The sequence below is a fragment of the Pinus tabuliformis genome, chromosome 3_1 (assembly GCF_031772625.1).
Source record: "Pinus tabuliformis cultivar Carrire ecotype Pingquan chromosome 3_1, CPIR1, whole genome shotgun sequence".
Lineage (NCBI taxonomy): Eukaryota > Viridiplantae > Streptophyta > Pinopsida > Pinales > Pinaceae > Pinus > Pinus tabuliformis.
The window spans coordinates 46956281-46965846 of NC_142301.1; positions in this window are offsets into that span (position 1 = coordinate 46956281).

The following is a 9566-nucleotide window of genomic DNA, read 5'->3' on the forward strand; positions in this document are numbered from 1 at the left end:
TATGGGGGTTTTTGTCATGCCGTTAACCTCATCATTGCATTGTTGTAGCTTGCGTGCTTCTATCGCTAGCCGTTGTACTTGGGGTCCTCCTACAAGCTTGTCAGGACCTCAAACAAATGCCCAAAAAGTTGTGTGCAGTCTGCTATTGGACTATCCACCACCGCTACTGCTTCTATGATAGGGGTCGCCCGTTACTCCTTGACTTCTGGTGGAGTTAAAGGTTTGGCCTTCAACTGCAACTCTTTGGTCTACAGGTTCAACTCCAACTAAACCCACGCCATCTCTGTACAAGTGTCGTGCACCCTGTGGCCAGCTTGCGAATGCACACCTCGACTGGCTCCTCCTCTAGAATGGCCAACTCTGGGACCTGTTAGGCCCCTATACTAATAGATGTCATATGTCATGATTGACTTGATGAGCTCTATAATATGTTCATACCTTTTCTTGTTGCAAAGGTTTTCCATATTTTCAAAAAAAAATAAAAAAAATTAAAAAATGTAAAGAGGATATACCCTAAAAGAAAAATCAAAGGATAAAAAGAACAAAAATGGTAAAAAAATGATAGAAAATGAACCCCAACAAAATAAAGACCAAGAAAGTGTGCAAGTCTAAATGCCACTACTTTTTCATTTTGTATAATAAACAATTATGTGCAGCTTGTCACTCATGCCACAATTCATGAATAGTCAAACTGTTTAAACTTGGCTTATTCATTTTTCAATTTTATGCTGTAGAAATAGACAACAAATATCTGACCAAACAGTGTAATCTTGACAAATAAGTAGATAGGTAGAGTAAATAAAAGGAGCTCAATAGTTTAATATGATCCCTTGGATGTAATAAGTGTAGATTTAGATATCATTATGTAAAAGAAAAGGAAGTTGAAGAGGGTTTTCCAGTTTAAGTGCACCCTAATAAAGACGAAAAAATGCTAGGTTAAAGTAGGTAGGGTAGGTAGTTGATGTTGCAGAATTATGTGTGATGAATCATGTCTCTAAATGTGTTAATCTTTCACTTTTCATCGCGAGGCCAAAGCATACACTACATTTAAGACATCAAAAGCGAAGAAAAATCACAATGATTAATTCCCCTTCCCACTTTCCCTAATTATTCACTAATTTCCCCTAAGGACTAAGGTATTTGCTAAATTGGAGGGGCTCAAAGCATTTCTCTGACTTCTGAAGGGACCGAACCCTCGGCCCAATAATTTAAAAAAACCTAAGTATGTAGAATCATCCATAAACCATTCATTTAATTTCATAAGTCTTTTCCCAAGTAAAATCCCATTTTACTTAGGAAAAATTCACAATATTACACAAAACCCCCTTTTTCCACTTTAAGCCTAAGTCTAAATACCCATTTTGATGTTTTCACTTAGCGCTTTTACATTTCATGTCATATTAACTATTAACCTATGTATTATATAACTCCTACACAATTTCACCCTTTCCCGTAATATGTAAATATATATAAAAATCCAAAAAAGTTATATATCCCACCCCTTTGGTTAATTATAACCATAAGTATATTCTAACTGGGATTAACTAGTTAAAAGCCCAATCCCCTGCTCCATTAATTGGGATTAATTAACCCTCACGGTTAATTAAGAACCCCCCAACCAATCACATAACCCCCGATCCGATCAATTAATTTTTAATTGTGTCGGGCCCACTCACATTAAAACCCATCCGATCGCGCCTCCCATTAGTCGTTCGATCATGCTCCCCTCATCCAACGATCATTATTCATATCGCGCGACCACTAAGTGCTTTTCACCTCGTACCTCCGCCACACATCATGCAATCAATGGAATCGCTGGCTCCTGGCTCAAAACCACCCGTCCCCAAAAGCGGTGCAATAACATACTGCATACCACCCTTCGCATACAACAAAACATCATTTCTCGCGCACGTTATCCGCCTGAATAAAAAAAAACCCCGTCAACCTTGACTTTGTGAATAAAACCAAGGAAATGTTGTTTTCATTGTTTCATACGACAAACTATGTTCCCATGTAAAGAACATTAAGATCAACTTCCAACCGCCACCTGGTTAAGAAACTTGTAGCGACGTAGCCCAGAACCTATTATCCATCCCATCAATGCACTGTTCACTCCCTATTACAAGTATTTATCCAATTTTGCCAAAACCCTACAAGTTTTGGTTTTTCATTATAAATTCCATAGGAAAAGGCCAAATTCAGTACAAGTTCATACTTTGTTTCACTATATAAGTTCCCAGACCTACTGTTTTGCCCATTTTTCACAGAAAGCCCAAATTCATTTTCTGAATCCATAAGAACCAGAAATGGAAACCCCTATAGCTCTGAATGTCGCACCCATGAATGCTCCTCACAAAGATTTAGATTATCTGCCTCTAACCGACAAATATCTCCAGATAAAAGACTTATCCGGTGATAAAAACCACCTTAAGGTCTTTTGCCAAGCCAAAGAAACTTATTTGAATGGCTCTGACATCTTAGGACTGTGGGAATCTAAACTTTCCATGTATTTCCACCCCTCATTCCATGTTTTCCCAGATATAATTCATCAATTCTATGCCAATTATGGCCCTAATCGCAGAGTAGTTATGTCCCTAAGTCAAACAGTGATTTTCCCCATAAATGCTCAATCAATCAATGAAATGTTGCAATTCCACTCTAGTCAAGCTCTCACTCCCATTTCCATGGGGTATTTACTTGAGAAATCATCTCAATTGTCCCAATCAGAACTGAATCACATCTGTTAGACCTTCATGTTACATAAACATTAGCCCAAGTGCCCACCTCCTTATCTGCAAACTTTCTTCACAGAAATTGGAAGACTCATTGTTGATATGATATCTCTAATTATGGGATTTAACACTAGTGAGTTTGTTGATGAGGTAACCCTAGTGTTGTTGTCAATTTTTACTCCTAGACAGCCTCCTGCTGTTAAGTATGATTATGCCTCCTATATTGCTAACAAGATTCATGACCAGTTCTTGAGATTAGATAATGAAGGTGTTTTCAAGTATACTACCTTTATATATTATCTCAGGTTGTATTATCAGTCAGAAAACTTTCCTTTCCCTGTCATGAAACTTGACACAAAGGCAATCCAAGGTCTGTCATCTTTTGGAGTCCCATCTTCCATAATTCCATTGAGTCCCCTTACTCATACATTGAGTTCATTGATCAATTTGTTCATCCAGCAACCACCTTATTGACAGGGGTTTCCCCTCCCAGGATTAGTGGTGACATTAAAAAGATTCTTCAGCTTTCTAAGCAATACAGGATAGGTGATTGGTACCTATATAAGAACCATATAGAAATCAGGATCTATGGGTGTGAGCTCTGCCCCTTTAAGCTTCCAAAGTATGTTCCAATGAGACTCTTTCCATTGGAATATTTTAGGCAAATGATAAATGCAGACCTAGTCCATTTTTATAATGCCAAGAAGAAAGATCACTTTAGAATCAAGAATCAGCTAGGCGCTTTTGTTTGCAACACTAGGGAAGCATGGAAAGAAGCATAAAAAATTTTAGAATTTCGTCTTAAGTTACAAAATAGTTTTGGCTGGATACCATATGACCCTAACAACTTTATCTGTGATAGAAGAACGAAGAACAGATTGTCACCATACATTCACCATAGGATCCCAGAGATTAAACAGTTTGCAAATATGGATGAATGGAGAGAAGGGACCCTAGTAGAAAATGTTAGTGAACAGGTCAATATTAAGAATGTTATGAGAGATCTTGAGAAAACGCTTGACCAGGATAATTTTGGGTAGGTACAAAGATCAGGAATTGGTGCATCTACTACTGGAACCTCTCAGCAACCTTCAGAGGAAACCAACACACCAACCACAGGAACATCAAAAGGCAAGGAATTAGAGACCAACATTCAAATCACAGAATAGTCTACAATGTCAAAACAGCCTGAAGCTTCCAAAGAATAGTCCCAAATGCCAACTCCTCCAACTCAAACCAATGTAGAAGAACCTCCAAACTTGCAGACTCCTCTGAATGAGGAAAGGAATAAAAAGAGAGACAGGGAAGTAGCTACCCCTGCCAGTGGACCCTCAGAGCAGCCTGGTACAAAAAGGCAAAGGTTAAATCCCCTTTTAGAGGAGGAATTTGTTGAAGAGACTACAGATAGTCAGAGGAAAGAAGGAGTAGATAGCCAACACACTTTTCCATTGGGAGGAACATCCACTAGCTCATAGAGACAAGAGCTAGAAAGACAACAAAGTGCAGAGGTATCATCTTTCAGGCCACCAGGGAAAGATGCCTTAGATATCAAGAAAACATTCACAGAAATAAAAGCCAGGAATGATCCATTGAGGCTTCAAATTTACAATCAATATTTGAAAATGACCCCCACAAATCAACAGAGATTAATGTCAGCCTATGACATTAAAGAGGGAAAAATGATAATGAGCTATTTCAAGCCTAAAGTGCAACAACCTCAATCAACAGCAGATTATCTCAGAACAAATTTGGAGGTCATGGCAAAGGATATTCATCCTATGGATCAGATTGAATTGCATAAACAAACTAGAGAAATGGTTTATTCAACCTTGACTATTAAGGCAATGATGGCCCATAGTTGCAAAATTATTTGGATAATACAACTGCCCAAATACACTTAGAGAAAGCCTCCTCCCAGGCTAAAGATAACAGAATAAAGTCTTTAGAAGAAATAATTATTGGATTGGGACATGATCCAAAATATGTGAAAGGTGTAGAAGCATTAATCAAAAAGAAAGATGAAGATATTGCTGCCTTGAGAAAGTAGCTAAAGCTGCCTCCTTCAAGGCATCCACAGACTGATGAGATCATGAAGCAAAAATCTGAAGAAGAGTTGATGGATTTACTTTTAAAACTTAATGAATGATTAAATGAGATAGAGCAAGCATTAGAAAAATCATTAAAGGACAAGCAGGGAGAGTTGACCTCTCAGCCTCCCGATGTGATACCAGTAGTCTCAACAGCAGTCCCTTCTACACTTGGAACGGCACTGGCACCAAACATTCCAGCAGCCACAGCAGAGGTGGTCACAGGTATAGCAACAACAGGAACAACAGGGTTAGCACAGGGTAGTACTACTAATTTGAGCATAGAGGAATTGATAAAGTCAATGGAGGACATGAAACTACAAGTTTCAGAGCTAAAAAGGGTAAAAGAACAGTATGGTAAACTGGAACGAAGCTATGATCTCTAAAACATAAATGTTGCAGAAAAGACAAGAGAGATTAAACGAATAGAAAATAAAGTGAAATCATTAGAAAAAGATCTTACTTTTGACAAGCCTCTGACAGAAATTAAGAAAATTCTTTGGGCCAACATCACTCAATCCATAAATGATGTTTGGCCATCCATCCAAGTAATTTTTGAGCAGATTGATCTAGTCAAGGCAGCCCAAGAAGAAATCCAAAGGACAAGAGAAGAATTAGGAAGAATGCTTGAGGAAGCCAACAAGCTCATAATTTTTTTGAATACTAAGAATAAGGACTAGCTTGAAGAACTTGGAATTACAGACAGAACAAAGACCATTTTGGAAATCAAAAGGGTATTAACCAAAAGAACTTTGATGCAAAATTTAGAAAGAAGATGTCATGACATGTAGGCAGAGATTAATGCTTTTATGGAGAAATTTACTATTTTGCAGAATAAAGGGCTACCCAGTCCTTTAGTGATTAATGACAAATTAATGAGGCATAAAGATTATGTAGATAAATTAAATCAATATGCACGCGATCAAGCAAGTTCATCAACAAGTCCATCAGGAATAAAAGCACTCACTACAGGCAGAGTTGTCTATGACAACTTAGAATCACTTGTTCCGAATTCAGCCTACATTTTTCAGATATACAGAAACAGATGAAACCCTCAGAAAGCTTCAAAAAACCAGAATACCATAGCCAAAATGGTGGGAAGAAATGCTTGAAATTTTGTAATTTATCCTTGGTAAAAGGTAAATTTTGATTTTTACTACAGTCAATAAGGGTAAAGAGGATGAAAAGAGATCAACAGGTAAAGAGTATCAGATGCAGGTAAAGTGTATTAGTAGGAAGATAAAAATAGAGCAGCCAGCACATAATTACACCAAGGACAGCAAGAGGCCAAATCATAGGGCCTAACTCCAGCACATTCTCAAGAATAGGGACAACAAACCATTTGGTTGCCTTATCTATCATCTACGAAGTCTTCTGGCCCTATTTTCTTGTAAAATATGATTAGTCATCTCAGTTTATATCTCACTTTGTTATGAGATATTTCATTGTAAATTTTTTTGTATAAATACACCCCCATTCAGAGTATTGAGGGTGGATTCTTTGACATTGCTGTAAAACTGATTATTTTGGAATAAAAAGTGTTGTTGGACAAATTTTTCATGGCTGGCTGGATGAAGGATTGATGTAAAGGACTTTTCATAGGATTCATGTGTTGGACATCAAACAAATAAGTATCTTATATCTCATGTGTTAATGTTTTCTGGTTTATTATATTCATTATGTTCCATATCTGAATATTAAAATGAAAAATAATAATTCAGAAAGTGCTTAAGTGCAATCTATCTTCAATCGTTTTTGTTCTCAATGTTTTCTTCTAAACTAGCATAAACAGTGAATTCTTAATTGCTCCTGTTTCCTAGTTTATTCATTTTAATCATTTAGTAAAGAATTCTTAATTTCTCTTTATTAATGGTTAGTCATGTTCTACTCTCTTAAAGCATGTTGAAGGATTCTTAATTTCCCTTTAACCCTTTAAGTCCATCCCATCTTTTTAAGTCTCTATTTGCTCCCTATTTAGCTATCTTGCCTTGTGAAGCCATCCTTTATTGAGAAACCAAATCCAGTTGAGCCATTTTCCCTGACTCCATTAGCCCAATGGAATAAACTATTCAGTTCTACCCCTTTGCTATTGAACTTCACCAACAAATTCAAACAGAACCCCAAGCCCTAATAACTAGCCTAAAACCTTATAAAACAAAGTTAAAACTTAAAGAGAGAGCCCTCTCTGGATACAGATTGGCTAGATTTTGTATCTAAAAGATTGGTTTGTGGTTATCTCAGACCCCTTTCCCCTTCTTAAAACTTCTAGGAAAGTATGAGTGATAACAGGACCATTCAACATGCCTCCTCAGTGACCTGCATAATGTGCTTGCTTTGATTGGCCGCCTCGGTCTCAGCGGTGATGGAAAAATCTCATTGTAGCACCCTCTTCTCATTGTTTATCCTCTGTTCAATGATCACGTGGAAGGCCCGGTGCTCATGGGCCCTCAACTTTGCAATCACTCCATCCTGCAAGAGGTGGAGCGCTTCACACGGGAGTGCTGCCAAATTCAACCCTACTCCTTTTAGGGCACTGACAGTGGGCCTATCATCTTCATTCTCTATGGTCAATGCTCCATCACATAGCACGATCGCACTGGAGGCCTTTGTGTATAGCATCGGAGCAGCCTCTGAGGTGTCAGTCGAAAGGCTGGTAGACACCGTGCTAGCCTACAATGCACGGGTCTACAACTCCTACAAACCTATATGGATAGCCCCCAGGATGATCTTCTGTTGTTGCTCAAATTATTGCAGGGCCTCCATGGTGACATCCCTCACTGTGTCACCAATATCATGCAAATCACCCTCTATTAGCGTGATAGGGTCCAGTGATGTCTTGGTAGCTTTTGATTTCTTCCTGGACCCCCCTTTCTCCAACTCCCTGTTGGGTTGTGTTATATTCTTTCCACAACTAGCCCATGTAGTTAACCGGGGGGTTAGAAGGAGGGCAGATCCCCCCTTCATTGCGCCGATTGCGTAGTGGAGGGAGTCACAACGAGTTTGAGGGGTGCAAGTAACTCCACTCTATGGGGTCGGGGGCAGCACCCCAAAAAATTTTGGTTTTGGACCCTATATTAGGTTGGTTGGACCTACCTGTGGTTTTGTGCATGTTTTTTGCACATGGTATTGGATGCGATGGTTTTCGGTCCATGGTTTTGGATGCGATGGTTTTCGATCCATGGTATTGGATGCTTCGGTATGTATAAATATGTATTGTAACATTGAAAGGAACATAATGAAAAATCAAGCTGGTAGTCCCAGTTTTGGGACCTAGGGGAAAATCTCTGTGCATATGTGTTTTATGTGTTATTCCCTCGCATTGATTATTTTTTGTGTTTTAGAATTTGTATGCAAGTAATTTCTATACGGGGTTAGTATCAGAGTTGTTTTGGCTTCAAGGGGATGCCTTTGTTGCTTAGGGGTTTCGCTCGGGCTTGTGGTAGACCCTGTTCAGTGGGATATCTGCGGGATCGATTACGGTGGTGAAAGAAGATGGCGAGCAGTGGAAAGGTAGAGATCAAGAAATTTAATGGTCAGAGTTTTGAGCTGTGGAAACTCAAGATGGACAATCTATTGGTGGATAAAGATCAGTGGATCGTAGTAGATCCGGGTACTAAACCAACGACAGTGTCTGATGAAGAATGGAAGAAGTTGGATCAAAAGGCAAAGAGCACAATACGATTTTGTGTCTCAGATTCGTATTGCTGAATGTATCAAGGGAAGTTGTGGTGAAGGCTTTGTGGGACAAGTTAGGGACTTTGTACCAATCTAAGTCTCTGGTGAATAAACTGTTCCTGCCGAAAAATATGTATAACCTGAGGATGAAAGATAGACACTCAGTGACAGAGCATCTGAACGCATTTAATACCATGGTAAGTCAATTATTATCTGTTGATATTAAAATTCTAGATGAAGATGAGTGCATCAGTTTGTTGTGTTCTCTACCAGATTCGTGGGATAGTCTGGTTATTGCAATAGGTAGCAATACAACTGCCTTGCAGTTTGATGAAATAGGCTTATCCTTGCTGATGGAGAAGATGAGATGGAAAAATATGGAGAGCCAAAATGGTGATGCCTTGTTTGCATGATGACGGTCCCAGAACAAAAATAAGTCATCGAGTGGGAGATCTAAATCTAGAGAGAGATCTAAATCCCTAGGAAAACCTATAAAGGTGGTGTGCTGCAAATGCAGAAAGGAAGGGCAGTACAAAAGGGGCTGTAAATGTAAAGCTCCTGATAAAGGAAAGGGATCTGATGATGTTCCTTTTGCAGAGACAAAAACCACCTCAGATGAAGGTGGGGCTGTGTACTTGGCTTCTTCAAGTACACATGTGGATCATGAGGCATGGTTGATTGACTCAAGTGCATCCTTTCACTTCACTCCCCATAGAGAGTGGTTCTATGAGCATGAGAAATATGATGGTGGTGATGTCTTCTTGGTGGATGACAGGAAGGCTAGAATCGTAGGTTGTGAAAAAGTAAGGTTGAAGTTGCAAGGTGGAAGGGTTAGAACACTTCCGGGTGTTCTACATATTCCTACATTGGCCAAAAATCTGATTTCTATAAGCAAGCTGGATGATGCAAGTGTAAAAATAGTGTTTGATAAGGATACATACAAGATGGTTCGAGAGGCACTGGTGTTGATGTGGGGAGTTCAGATTGGAACTCTCTACAAGCTACAAGGTAGCACTGTTATTGATGGGTGCAACAGTTCTGTGGTTTCTGAAAGTGGAGTAGAAAATATAGT